Raw genomic sequence first — 16,584 nt, forward strand, 5'->3', positions numbered from 1 at the left:
AACAAAGGGTAAATAGCTTATGCCAAAGTACTTAAGGAGGGACTAATAAAAGAAATCTAACATTACTATTTGTTATAATTTGAAAAGTTCGTAAAAAGGACTGACAAGGAAAATCAGATCTTAAAGCAGGTCAGTATATTTTTCTCCTTACACAATTACTATGAAATTTGGCAATAATTAATAAATCATGGCAATAAATTTCTTTGCATAAATTCAATAAGAACAATTTCCAACAGTGGTTTTATTGACTAGAAACTTTGACTGAAGTATCATGTTTTAAAGAGCCCTGCCTGAACTCTGAAGACTTGAAACCAATAAAAGTGTCACGGAGAAAGCCTGGTATTCTGCTTGGTAGCCCTGAAAATAGCTGCTGCTGGAGCATCAGGCCCATACCCTACCATCACTGGCGGTTGGTCAGAGTAGAAGGGAGAGCAATAAGGGCGCCTCTGTGTCCCTGTGGGATCACCCCCCTACACACACACACACACACACACACTCTCTGAGCCAAGACAAATAGGAGGGCTGAGATCGGCCTTAAAGCCTAGGGCATGGGCCCAGGTAGAGCCACAACAGGTGAGGACTTCACCTAACTCAGCAGATACTACAGGCAGGCCTGATGGCAGCTGGATGGCTTGGGTTCCTGGCCCTGTGGGGTATTACATTAAGATTGACTCATGAAATTCTGGCAAAGGTAGTCAGTTACCATTCTTGTTATGTATATGCAATCAGGCCAAATTAAATACAATAGATAAATTAGTCTTGATTTGGCCCTTTTAATAAACATGGGGGTAATTTTGAGGATAAAAATTCTATTTCAATAGAAGTTATTAAAACTGAAAAGTTTTCTTTCCCTTCGACCTGACCATTTGTTACAATTTATCTTCACCAGATCACAAGCCTACCTCCTTCTGTGCCCAGGCCTCATTGTCCCTCTGACAGACAGCAAGGATCTCTTGGCTCTGAGAGAAACTTCTGACCTGCCTCAGCAGGAAGTAGCTAGAAGAGCCCACCGACACCCGTTTTTCCTAAAAGAATTCAGAGCCAGGATCCTTGAGGTAATATATTAGGCAGTTAGACAGATATGAGCAGAGCAAGGACAATGGGCCAACTAGCACTACCAGATTTAATCAAGTCTTTCCATCTCTAACTATGTGAGACAAGGGGATTCCCCAGAAGAAGAGGGAATGAGGCTGCAGATGAAGCAGCGCAGGAGGCTGCCCTAAAACCAGTGGGGACTCTACAGATTCTAGTGACCTGACCTACCCACCTTACCAGCTTACATGGAAACCTAATCTAGAAAAGCTGAAATCCATAATCAATCTTTACTCAAGTTCTTACAGGCTTTACAGTCTACCCAGAAAAAAAGTCTAGAAGCAGGTATACCAACTTCTGATCTGGTTCATCCTTCCACCCTGGTGACTTTGTTTGGGTAAAGAAATTTGCCACACAAGAACTGACTTTTACCTGGAAAGGACCACCCCCATGGCAGTCAAGGTCGATGGGATCCTGACGTGGCTTTATCACATGGCTTAAGACATCCCAGCAAAATATAGAGTCCAGGACTTTTCGGACCCTCTAAAGATAAGAACTGGACCTCATTTCAGGCCCTTATCTTATAAACAGGCCCACTGACTTTATTCAGCAGAGCATTAATTATATCAAGCTTATAGTCCTCATGGGTCAATATAACTCCTTCACCAACAATGACCTAAAAGAGTCAATGATTTGATTCATGTACATAAAACCAGTGGGGTATATTGGAGAGTGGGAATGTTTGAGCATGCTTTCAGAGAGGCCGTGGACTATGCCCCAGATAGAGTTGTCAGTGCTGACACAAGGCCAGGCCTTCAGATATGGTCTCATGCCCCCTTCCCAGCACGTAGGCCTTCTTTCATAGAACACTGTCAGCTTTCTGAAGAACAGGATGACCCTGTAAATAACATGCTCGTTAATGGCATGATCCTGACTTTGGGAAATTGCTTGGGAAAAACTGTTTTGTCTTGAGTTGCTTGTTCTGCAAAAACAGGATGTGGTTAATGTGCTTAAAAGTGATCTTACTCAAAGGGTCGAGCCTGCTCTCCAGTCTCCCTGCATGGAGAATGGCAGAGCAGTCACCTGGCTGGCCAGCAGAATAATAAAAGCTCCCTAAATTTTAATTTGGCCTGGGCTCCAGTGGTCGTTCACTCGCCTTCACTCCATGACACAAGCCATAAAAAGCCAAGTCAGGAGAGATATAACTTCTTCTTTCAGAATACTGTGCACTCTGAAGTTTTGGTGTTGAGTTTTTCTCAAAGTCTATCCCCTTTTGCATTTAGTCTATGTCTCATTCTCTGGTTGATAAATGTATTCAGGAATGCCCTTACTGTGGTGACAAATTTGCAGACTCCTTAGATCATTTATGATGAAACATGCCCTCAATACCTGTTTGGTTTTTTTTCCAAACAATATATGAATTTGTGGGGTTTGGGCCAATCTGGCCAGTTGTTTTATCACAGCTACTGTGAGCAACAGCTTGAAGCCAGTTCCAATTGCCTGTATGTTCCCATTGATTCCCTTATCTCTTCCCTTTGGACAAAATTTTGTACAAAATTTGCATTTCTATCATGGTATAGCTATGTGTTTCTATTTTTCCTTTACATTGGTTGTCATTGGGCATTTTGGTATAATGGATAGTGATGGGTAACACCTGGTAAGGAAGTTTCTTCTTTCCCAACTCATATGCTGTTACCAGTGCAATGTTATCTGGTATATTTGGGAAAACAATAGCCCTAAGAACTCAGTACCAGGGATTTAACACATTGATATGATGTCACACTCAGTATAGCCCAAGTGATTTGAGCAGCAGTCTTATAAGTATAGTAGTTTTTAAACCTCCTCTGGAGATTTGGGAGGAGCTGGTATCACGTGCTCAAGGAAACTTATTTAGAGATTTTGTTTTTCTGAACCATGTCAAGGGTGGAACTGATATTTCATGGATTGGGGGATGATTTTTTACAGCAACAGGGATGCGGCAACATAGGAAGTGCTTTCCTTGGCAGCATTTTCCTGCCCAGGACACAGTGATGTCCCTGGTAGTGTTGCTTATGTTTCAGATTAGGGCTGACTTTCCAAGATCAACACTTCAGTTCCAACCACTGTCCCAGTGGGCCCAGAAGCCAGTCTTGTCTTCTGTCAATAATATAAGGAGAAAACTTTCATTGACCCTCATGACCTAATAGCTCACACCTCTGTCTCAGACTGGGAGAAAGAGACACAGCCCCATTATCCCAGTTAGCTCACCTTGGCTCATCACCAATACTCTCACATATAATTATAGCCAATCAACTCTAGACCAGACAACCAGTGGAGTTTTGTTTAATGACAAATGGGAAACACACCCACCTCAGACTGAAGACTTCTGATTATTCTCTGCTGAGGAGTCTGACCTTTACAGCATTGACAATTTAGGGAGGGGATCTGTAGCAACACCCAGCAGAAGCAATACAAAGTAGCACAAAGCAATGCCAGCAGTGGTTCTTTCCTAGAGAAATTGAATGGTCTGGGAAAGGAAGTTAGTGAGCCAGTCACAGATAAGAATTATTACATGAGGTTACAAACTGTACCCAACAACTATCCTCATCTCTAATTGTGTTGGGGGGAGGCTGTAGCTAGTGTGTTAAGAATATGCAGATTTTGGTCACCTGACTGAGGGGACACAAGCCACCAACATGGGTTTGAACAGTAGCTCTCTTAACATCAGAGCACCCACTTTGGGAAGGTGAAATACCTGGGTCCACTTTAATTGAAGGCAAAATTTAAATACATTCAAACTAAGAAAATAAAGTCACAAGATTTATTACTTACAGATCTCAGAAACAAAGAGCACAATGCAAACTGAGCAGGGGGAAGGCCACACCTCTATCCCAGGTCAAAGATAAAGAGCAGGATAGAAAGCACCTATTACTTAGAAGGAATTAGTGTGGCAGTCACTAACTTTTTGCAGTGTCAACTCCAAGAGATTATTTGAAAAGTGCCCCTCTTATATACATGCAAAAAAATGAAACTAGATCCTCTTCATATAACATATAGAAAATAAATTCAAAATGTATTAAAATCTTAAATGTAAGACTTGAAACCATAAAAATCTAAGAAGAAAACATAAGCAGTAAAATCTCAAACATTTTTCATAGTAATATTTTTTTCTGAGATATTTCCTTGGGCAAGGGAAACAAAGGAAAAAAATAAACAAATGGAACTATATCAAACTAAAAGGTTTTTACATAGAAAAAAAAAAAGACCACAAACTGGATGAAAGAAGATAATCATCTGATAAAGAGTTACTAGCCAAAATGTTTAAGAATTCAAACACCTTAATACCAGTAAAAGAAACAACCCAATTTAAATCTGGGCAGAAGACCTGAAAAGACATGTCTCCAAGAAACACAAACAGATGGCCAATGGACACATTAATATTTACTCAACATCACTAATCATCACAGAATTGCAAATCAAAACCACAATGAGATACTACCTAACTGGTATCAGAATGTGCAACATCAACAAATCAACAAACAATGAGCTTTGGCAAGGATGTAGAAAAAAGGAAACCCCCCAGCACTGTTAGTGGGAATGCAGATTGGTTCAGGTACTGTGGAAGTTAGTATGGAGTTTCCTTAAAAAATTAAAAATGGAACTGTTTGATGAGCCAGCAATTCCACTTCTGGAAATATATCCAAAGAAACCTGAAACACTAATTTGAAAAAATGTATTCATTACTAAGTTTATTGCAGCATTATGTAAAATAGCCAAAATTTTGAAGCAACTCATGGATCTATCAGTTTACACAATGGAATACTACTAGGCCATAAAAAAGAAACAAATTTACCTTTTGCAACAGCATGCATGGACCTAGAGGGTATTATGCTAAGTAAAATAATCAAGTCAGAGAAAGTAAATATTATATGATTTCACTTATATGTGGAATCTATTGAACAAAACAAACAAACAAACAAAAAAGAAACAGACTAATAGATACAGACAACAGATTGACAGCTATCAGAGGGGAGGGTGGTTGAGTATCTGGGTGAAAAAGGTGAAGGGGTTAAATCGTGCAAATTGGTAGTTGTAGAATAATCACCGAGATGTGGATTGCAGCATGGGGAATACAATGAATAATGTCTACATAACTGGGTATGGGGCCATGGGAGTGCTTGGTAAGTGGCAGGATCACTCTGTAGAGTGCGTGGTTTTTCAGCCACTTTCCTGTACCATACATCTGAAATTGGTATTTTATGTACACCATGGTTGAAAATAAAAATAAATAAATATATAAAAGGTACCCCTGGCAAAGCAAAGTAGGAACTTGTGGGAGGAATCCTTAGCTCAGGTGCTTTTCCAAATGTCAATATTACAAGCAGGGTTGTAATATTGCAAATTTTCTGGCAGCAATCCAAATTAACTTTTGTTATCACAAGTTTTTGAGATTATATTTATTTTATTGATATTACTAGAGTCCCAGTGCATGGACTTGTGCACCAGTGGGGTCCCTCGGCCTGGCCTGAGGACATCCCCTGAGGGATCCCAGATTGTAAGAGGGCGCAGAACAGACTGAGGGACTCCACTGGTGCACAATCAGGCCTGGGGAGGGATCATGGGAAGGCGCCAGGGTATGGCTGGCCCATCTCATCCAGTCCTGATCAGGGCCAATCAGAGCCAATTGGGGCATCTTGCCCAGTCTCAATTGAGGCAATCAGGGCCATCCAGCCAGGGAGGGACCATGGGAGGGCTCCAGGGCATGTCTGGCTTGTCTTGCCCAGTCCCAATCAAGGAGTCCCCAGCAGCTGATCAGAGCATCTTCCCCCTGGTGGTCAGTGTACATCATAGCAACTGGTCATAAGGTCAAACGAACAGTTGGACACTTAGCATATTAGGCTTTTATTATATACGATATTCATACTAGAGGCCCGGTGCACGAAATTCATGCACTGGGGAAGGTGTCCCTCAGCCCAGCCTCACCCTCTTCAATCTGGGACCCCTCAGGGGATCAGGCCTAAACTGGCAGTTGGAAATCCCTCTCACAAGGAAGGACTACTGGCTCCCAACTGCTTGCCTGCCTGCCTGCCTGCCTTATTGATCCTAACCAATTCTGCCTGCCAGCCTGATCACCCCCTAACCACTCCCCTGCCAGCCTGATTGATGCCTAACTGCTCCCCTGTTGGCCCAGTCACCCCTAACTAACCCCCCCTGCTGGCCTGGTCCCTCCTAACTGCCCTCCCCTGACAGCCTGGTTGCTCCCAACTTCCCTCCCCTGCTGGTCTGATTGCCAACAACTGCCCTCCCTTGCCAGCTATCTTGTGGTGGCCATCTTGTGTGAGGGTGTGATGGTCAATTTTCATATAACCTGTTTATTATATAGGGTCATCTGCAAAGGAAATTTTCTTTTCTTCCTTTAAAATTTAGAGGACTTTTAAGTCTTCTTCTTGCCTGGTCTTCTTGCCTGGTTGCTCTTCCTAGGGAATCCAGGACTCTATTTAATGAGAATGGAGAGAGTGGGAACCTTTATGTTTTTCCTGATATTAGGGTAAAGTTTTATAACTTTCACAGTGAGCTTATGCTAGCTATGGGCTTGTCTTATGTGATCTTTATTATCTTAAAGTATGTTTTTTTCGCAATTCCATCAATGTAGTATGTCATAATTATTGATTTGCCTATGTTGTACCATCCTGGAATGCCAGAATAAATCCCACATAATCATGGTGTATGACACTTTTAATATGTTGTTGAATTTAATTTGCTAATTTTCCAGAGAATATTTAATCTACATTCTTCTGGTATATTGGGCTGTAGGGTTTTTTTTTTTGTTTGTTTGTTTTTGGTGTGTTTGTGTGTGTGTTTTCTTTTGTTTTGTTTCTGTATCCTTTTCTGACTTCAGTGTATGACTTGTAAAATTAGTTTGGGAGTGTTCTCTCCTCTTTAGGTTTTTGGAACAGTTTGAAAAGAATTCGCATGAATTCTTTTTTATTATTTATTTATTTATTTATTTATTTTTAAATATATATTTTATTGATTTTTTACAAAGAGGAAGAGAGAGGGATAGAGAGTTAGAAACATCGATGAGAGAGAATCATCGATCAGCTGCATCTTGCACACCCCCTACTGGAGATGTGCCCGAAACCAAGGTACATGCCCTTAACCTGAATCCAACCCAGGACCTTTCAGTCCTCAGACCAACACTCTACCACTGAGCCAAATCGGTTTTGGCCAGCATGAATTCTTTTTTAAATGTTTGGCAGAATTTGCCATTAAAACCTCTGTTGGTGGGCTCTTCTCTTTGGGGAATTTACTTTTATTACTAAGTCAATTTTCTTACTAATTTTTGGTTTGTTAAAATTTTGTAGATCTTCATGATTCAGTCTAGATAGATAGTACAGTATAATATGTTTCTATGAATTTATCCATTTTTCTTATTTCTTGAGGTAGGCCTGTAATGCTATGGACCTCTCTCTCAGGACTGCTTTCATTGTGTCCCATAGATTTTGGGTTGAGTTCATTTGTTCTCAGGAAGTTTTTTATTTCTTCCCTGATCTGCTTGGTAATCCATTCATTTGTAATAACATCCTATTTTCCCTCCATGTATTTCAATTTTTTTATTTATTATTTTCATTGTATTTGATTTCTACTTTCATGACCTTGCAATCTGAGAAGATGCTTGATATTACTAGTATTTCAAACTTTTGGAACTTGTTAAGGCTTATTTTGTGTCTTAATTTGTGGTCTATCTTTGAGAATGTTCTTGGGCACATGAGATGAGTGTGTATTCTGCATCTTTGGTATAAAATATTAACTACATCTATCCGTTCTAGTGTGTTGTTTAGGGTCCTATTTCCTTGTTGATTTTTTGTTTGGAAGGTTTATCCAGTGATGTCAGTGTGGTGCTAAAATCCCCTAATATGTCTGTGTTGCTGTTGATTTCTTCTTTAAAGTCCTCTAAGAGTTATTCATACATTAATATGCTCAAATATTAGATGAATATATGTTTGCCAGGGTTATATCTTCTTCTTTGTTCAATCCCTTTATTATGCAGTGAGCTTCTTTGACTCTTATTTTGGCCTTTGTTTTGAATTTTGTTTTGTTAGGTTAAGTATTCCTACCCCAGCTTTTATTTTTTTCATTGCCATTCTCATTGAATATTTTTTTGCATCTCTTCACTTTCAGCCTATGTGAATATTTTTTCTGAGGTATGTCTCTTGTAGACAGCATATATATGGGTTATATTTTCCTATCCATTTAGCTAACCTATGATTTTGATTGGAGAATTTAACCTATTTATACTTAAGGTTCCTATTGTTAAGTACTTATTTATTACAATTTTGATAATTTATGCTTATGTTCCATTCTCTATTTTTTCTTCTTTTTACAGCAGTCCCTTTAACATTTCTTGCAATTTTGGTTTGGTGATAACAGACACATTTAGCCTTTAATTTTTTATTTATTTTTTTTAGTTTGGGAAGCTCTTTATTTCATTTTCAACTTTAAATGATAGCCTTGCTGGATATGGTAGCCAAGCTTTCAGATCCTTAATTTTCATTACTTTTAATACCTAATGCCATTTCCTTCTGGTCTATAGTGTTTCTGTTGATAACTTAGCTGACAGCCTTATGGGAACCTTCTTATAGTTTACTACTTGTAACTTTCTCTCTCTTGCTCTCTTCAGGATTCTCTCTTTGGCTTTAATCTTTCCTATTTTAATGATGATGTGTCTTGATGTGGATCTCTTTCAGTTCATCTTGATTGTGACTTGCTGTGCTTCATAAACTTTTGTGACTTTTTTCTTCACCAAGTTTGGAAAGTTCTCAGTTGTTACTTCTTCGTGCAGGTTCTCTATTCTTTGTTCAATTCTCCTTCTGCTGTGCCTATGATGCAAATGTTGTTTTATTTCATGTTGTCCCCATATTCTCTTAAACCAGTGTTTCCCACAGTGTGGTATGCGTACCCTCAGGGGTATGGGAAGAGTTTGGTGGGGGTACGCGTTGCACTGGAGTTTGGTGGGGATATGCACTGCACTGTGCTTAGCTGCACCTAATTCTACATTCTCATGAGTACGAGGGGTACTCAGTGTTACGAAAATTATAGAAGGGGTACACATATGTCAAAAGTTTGGAAAACACTGCCTTAAACTGTCCTAATGCCTTATAATTGTTTTTATCTTTTTGTAACTCTGCTTGATTTTTTCCTACATTTTATTCTAATCTTCTGATTGATAATCTACTAATCTACAGTTTATTCCTTACAGAGTATTCATTATTTCATATATGTTACTCATTGTTTCTGACTGGTAACTTTTCACAATTTTATGTCCTTTTTCATACTGTTGAGCATCCTTATAACAATTACTTAACTGTTTTGTTTTCTGATAAATTGCTCACCTGCATTTCTTTTAGCTCTTCTTCTGGAGATTTCTCTTATTCTTTCATTTACAGCCTATTTCTTTGTCTCCCTGTTTTGTCTGTCTCATTATGTATGTTTCTGTGTAGTAAATAGAACTGCTATGAGTTACAGTCTTGGTGGGGTGGCTTTTTATAGTAGGTGCCCTGTGTGACCCAGTGGTAACAGTCTTCTTGATCTCCTGTACTGGGTGCTCTAGGAATATCCCTTGAGTGTGTTATATGGGACATCTAGTTGTAATTGGGTCTCAGTTGCTGTTGTCCATTCATGGGTGGTTTCTACCCTCAGGCTAATTGACTGTGAGTCTCAACACTAACCACATCATGCAAATGATTGCACAGGTATTGAGAGAACACAATAAGCCGAACCAAAAAAACAAAACAAACTAACAGGCAACTAAAGAAGAGTAAAAATGGACAAATGAACAAAAACAAAAGAAAGAAAAAAAGAATAATTAATGACAAGAGGTAAAAAAAAATTAGAGATTGAAAAAAGTAAACAAAGCATAATATAAAAGGAAAGAAGGAAGAGAAAGGAAAAAATATAAAATTATACACACACACACACACACACACACACACACACGAGTGGCTAGATTATTATGATCTCTGAATGCATAATAATCTGGCCACTCAGTGTATCCTATGTATTAAAAGGCTAATATGCAAATTGTCCCCTCGACCAGGAGTTCAACCAGCAACTAGGCCGACCAACTCACGTCCCCTCCCCCTGGCCAGCTGGCTGGACCCCACCAGGCCTCTAATAAATATGTATATATACTGAGTGGCCAGATTATTATGCATTCAGAGATCATAATAATCTGGCCATTCAATATTTCAGTTTTGTTTTGTTTTGGCTTGTTGTGTTTTTTCAATACCTGTATAACAATTTGCATGAATATATATATATATATATATATATATATATATATATATATATATATTGCACTATATATATTGCACTATATACATTGCACTATATATATATTGCAGTAGTTGGCTCATCGTCCTTGCTCTGCTCATGTCTGTCTAACTGCCTACTATATATTACCTAAAGGATCCTGGTTCTTAATTCTTTCAGGGAGAAGGGATGCTGAGTGTTGAGTTTCTTCTGAAATTATTTCCTGCTGAGGTGTGTCAGAGGTTTCTCTCAGAGCCAAGAGAGCCTTGCTGTCTGTCAGAGGGACGATGAGACCTGGACACAGAAGGAGGTGGTCTTGCGACCTGGAGGAGAAAAACTGTAACAAATGGTCTGGTGGAAGGGAAAGAAAACATTTCAGCTTTAATAACCTTTATTGAAATAGAATTATTCTCCTCAAAAGTACCTCTATGTTTATCAAAAGAGCCAAATCAAGACCTGTTTACCTATTGCATTCAATTTGACCTGATTGTTTGCATAAACACAACAAGAATGGTAACTAACTACCTTTGCCAGAATTTCACGATTGAATATTAATGTGCCCTGTAGGACCAGAAAGCTAAGCTACCCAGCTGCTGTCAGGCATGCCTGCAATATCTGTTGAGTTAGGTCAATTTTTACCTGCAGTCACTCTACCCAGGCCTATGTCCTAGGCTTTAAGGCCCATCTATAGCCCTCCTAATCGTCATGGCCTAGAGGGCATGGGGGTTCTGCAGGGATACAGAGGTTCCCTTCTTGCTCCCCTTCTACTCTGAACAACCACAAGTGATGGTAGGGCATGGGCCTGATGCTTCAGCAATAGCTATTTTCAGGGCTACCATGCAGGACTTTTTCTGTGGCACTCTTATTGGCTACAAGCCTTCAGAGTTCAGACATGACTCTTTAAAACACATTTGTCAAACACAAGGCCCGCGGGCCAAATCCATCCCGCCAGGCCTTGCAATGTGGCCCGCACCGCGCTGTCATCACTGCACTCCGCTGCGTTTCCATCACAATGACAGTTTATGACTGTTCAGTAAACGATTCGGCCCGCGATTTAGGCTGGATTTTAGATTTTGGCCCCTTCTCTGATTGAGTTCGACACCCCTACTTTAAAACATGATACTACAGTCAAAGTGTTTGGTTATTAAGACCACTGTTGGAAACCAGTCTTATTGAATTTGTGCAAAGAAATGTATTGCTGTGATTTATTAAGTATTGCCAAATTTCATAGGAATTATATAAGGAGAAAAATATACTGACCTGCTTTAAGATCTTTTGATTTTCCTTTCAGCCACTTTTATGGATTCTTCAGAGTAATAGTTTTCTAAATGTATTATAACAAAACAGTAATTGTATTTAAATTGCAGGAAGAAATTTAAAATATGTCTACAGTTAGATAATCACAGCTGTCCCTATAGCAGGGTCCCCCTAGTTGACTTGTCCTTAAACTACATATGGTTTCTGGGAGGGGTGGCATGCTCTCTCAGAACAGATTAAAGGAGTAACTCTTCGACATGTGCTTTATACCTTTGCAGGGTCTCATATGTCATAGGACCTCATAGGGTCTGCAATACTTGTAACAGAGGGCTGGTACTCACCACTTCCCTCTGTTCCAAACAGGCCTTCCCCAGTTTCCTAAAGTTGAGGTTTGTGCCACCCCTGACATGGGCATGGTTACACAAGCCTGAAAGGCAGTATACAGGCTGTCAACTGTCTCTCAATAGAGACCAAAACCTGATTGGTATTTTTCCTTACCCATTTGGACACCTGCCCTTTTGGCAACTGCATTCAAATTTGTAAGAGAATTAAAGGTTAATGTAACATCTATACTAATAAAAGAGAAAGATGCAAATCGACTGTACCTTCACAATGCTCACCAGCCAATCAGGAATGAGTATGCAAATTAACCTAACAAAGATGGCAGGTTAATTTGCCATGGCGATATTTTCACTAATTTTCTTGAAATTCCCATTAAGTTTTTTGACCTTCTCACTAAGCTCCTCAAAGCTCTCATTAAGTTTCTTGAGCAGCTTGATAATCATTGTTTTGAACTTTATCTAGGAGTTTGCTTGCTTTCATTTGATTTAGGTTTTTATTCTGGAGATTTCTTCAGTTCTTTTATGTACAACATGTTTCTTTGTTTCTGCATTTTGGCTGCTTCCCTGTTTGTTTCTATGGAACAGGTAGAGCTGTTATGTATCCTGGAATTGGTAGAGTGGCCTTTTGTAGTAGGTGTCCTATAGGGTTCAGTAGATCAGCCTCCCTGTCACCTGAACTGGGTACTGAAGGTGTGCCCCTGTGTGGTCTGTGTGCACTGTCACATTGTAGTTGAACCTTGATTACTGTTGTCCTCATTGGAAGGGATTGACCCAAGGCTAATTGACTGTGAGGACCAGCTGCAAGTACAGCAGATCTACTATGCAGGAGACACCCTTATAGAGCAGGACTTGTTTTAGTGGGGCTTTGGTACTCACTGAGCCCACCCTTTGTGTTTCACTTAGGGATATGGCAGTTTTGTATCCTGGAAGGGTCTTAATCTGTCTGCTGGATGTAAAGTCAGTCATTGTCTGTTCCCTGCCTAGAGCCTACTGGCACAAGCGATTTGCAGATGTGTACCCTGGACAGGCCAAACTGTGAACCTTGGCAAGCTGTTGCTAGTGCCAGGCCTGGGGCAACCTATCAAGAGCTATGGGACCCACTGAGTCCAGCTTCTGCTATTTTGAGAGATTTTAGGAAAGTCTGGAGCCTGAACTAGAACAGGCCATTCATATGGAAAGGATACTGCAAATAGTTTGGGTAGGGCTGCAAATTGAGTGGGGTGGGATCTCAGAGAATCACCAGGGTGGGATGAACAATGTGGGCCAGGTTGATGGAGACTTGGCACTCAAAAGGAATTAGTTTGGGTAAGTTTATGCACCAGCCCTTTAAGAGGAACTGCTTGGGACTCCAGCAGCATCCTTGTCACTCAGCCACAATCACCGCTGTTTTTTACAGCCCAACATTATGGAAACTTCTATTCCCATCTCTGGAACCCAGAGCTTGGGGCCTATTGTTCAGATGTAACACACTGCTTCTCAAGGGAGGCCTCTTCAGCCAAGCTATCCCTCCAGATTAAAAACATGCCACATGTGGGTGTCAGACCAGCCCGTTCTATGCTTCCACCCCTCCTATCAGTTTCATTGTGCTTTCTTCTTTACTTCTCTAGTTGTAGGACTTCCATTCAGCCATATTTCAAGCAGTTCTGAATGATGGTTGTTCTGTCTTTTAGTTATAATTTTGATGTGGCTGTGGGAGAATGCGAGTATCACATTTACCTACACTGCCATCTTGGTTCCTTCTCCTCTCTTTACCTTTTTCACCCAGCCCAGTAGTGTGGCTTGGGCCATGCCCCCAGCCCAGTGGACAGAAACCCTGCAGACACAATGCAGAGGGTCCTCTGTGCATGAGCTGCAGAGGAAACACCTTTTCTTTTCTTTTTCTTTTTTCTAATATATTTTATTGAGTTTTCACAGAGAGAAAGAGAGAGGGATAGACAGCTAGAAACATTGATGAGAGAGAAACATTGATCAGCTGCCTCCTGCACACCTCCTACTGGGGATGTGCCCACAGCCAAGGTACGTGCCCTTAACCAGAATCAAACCTGGGGCCCTTCAGTCTGCAGGCCGATGCTCTATTCACTGAACCAGAATGGTTAGGGCGGAAACACCTTTTCTGAAGGCTCATTGGCTAAGCTTCCTGTAAGCTGTCTCTCACAGTGTTCTTGGTAACTTGAGTTATAAGAATGCAAGAACGTGATCTAGGGTTTTCCCACCACACTCATGGAGGAAAAACTAAGGTCTGCTGCTGGAAGGACTAAGAAATTTCATATATTTTCCTAGCCAGTTTGGCTCAGCACATAGAGCCTCATCCTGCTAATCTCAGGGTCTGGGTTCAATTCTGATAAAGGGCATGTATCTAGGTTGCAGGCTCCTCCTTGACCAGGGCCCAGGTCAGGTCTCATGCAGGAGGCAACCAATCGAAGTGTCCCTCTCACATTGATGTTTCTCTTTCTCTTTCCCTCTCTCTTCCAAGCTCTCTAAAAATCAATGGAAACATATCCTCAAGTGAGGATAAAAAAGAAAGAAATGTCATATCCTATGAAAGACACATCTTGAAAGTGCCTAAAGAAAGCTGTCATTTTTTTCATGGTGAAGGGACTGTAGTCTGTGTTAATGAGAACACCTTGGCAGCTGTGACAGTGGCAGCAGCAGCAGGGTGATGGGGCTGGTGCCTTTCCATAATCAGCCCAGTCACCTTAGTTGATGGTGTGGAAAAGAGGAAGTCCCACAAACAGTAGACTCCATCTCTAAGGGTGGGCTGAGAACTGGGGCTGTGCCTCAGGCTAGTCTCTTCTTCCCTACACTCCCCTGCATAGCTCCTTGTCCCACAGGCTCAGAGGCCAGAAGAGATTGCAGTAGCCATTCACTTGGGTAGGATGTCATGTGACCCAGACAACAGCTCCTTAATCTTCTTCACAACCAAGGTCTTGGAGGAGCTGGTGTTGGTGCAGCTGAAGGAGGCAGAGCCACTGCCAGAGCCAAGTTGAATTGGAAGCCGAAGCCATAGTTGAAGTTCCCATAGGCCAGGCTTAGCCCACTTGAACAGCTGCTTGTGGGCTTAGTATGAATATTGATTTTGAATTCCAGACTCCAGCTGATTCTCCTTGCCCATCCAGCAGCTTGCATAGTTTTGAATTATCACACCTGGGGGGCAAGGGAATCAGAATAATTATACCTCTTCCCCATTGTCATTGGTTAAGGGCTACTCCCAGGAAAAGGAAGGCAGTAATTCTCAGGCACTTCTAGACTGCTATATTCTAGGCAAAGTGGGTTCTGGTAGCCTGAGAACAACCGTCCAACAAAGATGCTGGTACTGAATGTTGAAAGTCAGGTTGGTGTCCACAAAATTATAAGGGGAGGTGGATGGAAGACCAATAGCCTCTGTTACAATATGCTAGCTTGCATCCTCAATATTATCATCAGCTCTAATATATTCAACCATTTCTGGGTGTTTGGTCCAGTGCTATGTTGCTATAGGAATGGATGGTACAATGTTGTTAGAACCTCAAATGGGGCAGGTTTGAGTTTCAAACCCATCTCACTCGCTAGTTCTGTGACCCTGACCCTCACTTTCCACATCAGTAAAATGGGAAATATAGTCACACCTACCCCTTAGAGTTAGGGTGGTGAACCTATATCAGAGCTTAGCACATTAGCAAGTACTCCATTAATGCTAGCTAGTATTAATTAATAACAAAAAGGACTTTGAGTTGATCCTATTGTTAATATATGAAATGGCAAAAGTATATATAACTATACATATGGTGTTGGAAATGATTGTGGGCTGTTTTATCCAATGCTGAACCTAAAACGGAGGGCATGTAATCAGTGACCAGGAGGCTGAAGCTTTACTCTAGTTGGTTAGCTACCAGAGCTTGGAAACTCACATATCTCATCTCAAGAATACAGTTTCAGAGGAATTTATACTAGAAAGTGATTTATTACTCCATAAGCACCATGCAAGTAGGAGCAGTATCTAATTCTTTCACCTCTATATCCCAGATAGTGGAAATGTTCTGCATGCAAGTTCATATTTGTTGAATTAACAAATAAATGAATACAAAGTGATGATATACAAAGAGTTTTTTTCCTTAGTATGACCTAATCTACTAGGACTTTAGTCATGCTATTTCCTCCACTTGGAATACCCTTTATTTTTCATGCCACCCTCTGCTCCATGCCGGTATTACATGTGTGTAGGGGAAAAAACAAAACCCTATACTTGCCTTACAAGAAATATAACTCTTACCCTCAGCTTCTGGGAGGTAATCTCCAAACTCTTGAAATGTCATATCTGATATGAATGGTTTAGGGTGAGGTTTTGGCTATACCAACAATGTGATTTAGGGTGGGGGCTGTGGTTTATCTGGCATCAGATCACTTCCTGAGGAGACTGGGGACTGAGATCAGGCACAGAGGCTCTGTTGGAGCTCAAATAAAATTTCTAGGAGTTTGGATGAGCTACTGTGATTGGCAATACTCCATACATATTGTCACTGAAATATGAAATTGATGAATTTATTCTGAATTAATATTAATGCTAAAAATGTAACACTGTCCTGACTTCACAGGGAGAGGAACACTGAAGCTCCCCATTTAGTTCTTTCTTGAACTCTTCCCTATGTTTCCTCCCTTGGCTGACTTTAAACTGTATCTTTTAGGC

The 16,584-nt window shown here is 40.7% G+C and overlaps 1 long non-coding RNA gene across 1 annotated transcript; it reads right to left on the reverse strand.

Moving 5' to 3' along the window:
* Positions 1–249: 249 nt before the first annotated feature.
* LOC118719773 lies at positions 250–16,313 on the reverse strand. Its single transcript, XR_004988263.1, has 3 exons — positions 16,303–16,313; positions 13,638–13,642; positions 250–446 (listed from the first exon to the last, which is right to left on the reverse strand). It is a non-coding gene; the product is annotated as an uncharacterized LOC118719773 (long non-coding RNA).
* Positions 16,314–16,584: the final 271 nt, after the last annotated feature.

This window comes from Pipistrellus kuhlii, unplaced genomic scaffold (assembly GCF_014108245.1).
Source record: "Pipistrellus kuhlii isolate mPipKuh1 unplaced genomic scaffold, mPipKuh1.p scaffold_m20_p_16, whole genome shotgun sequence".
Lineage (NCBI taxonomy): Eukaryota > Metazoa > Chordata > Mammalia > Chiroptera > Vespertilionidae > Pipistrellus > Pipistrellus kuhlii.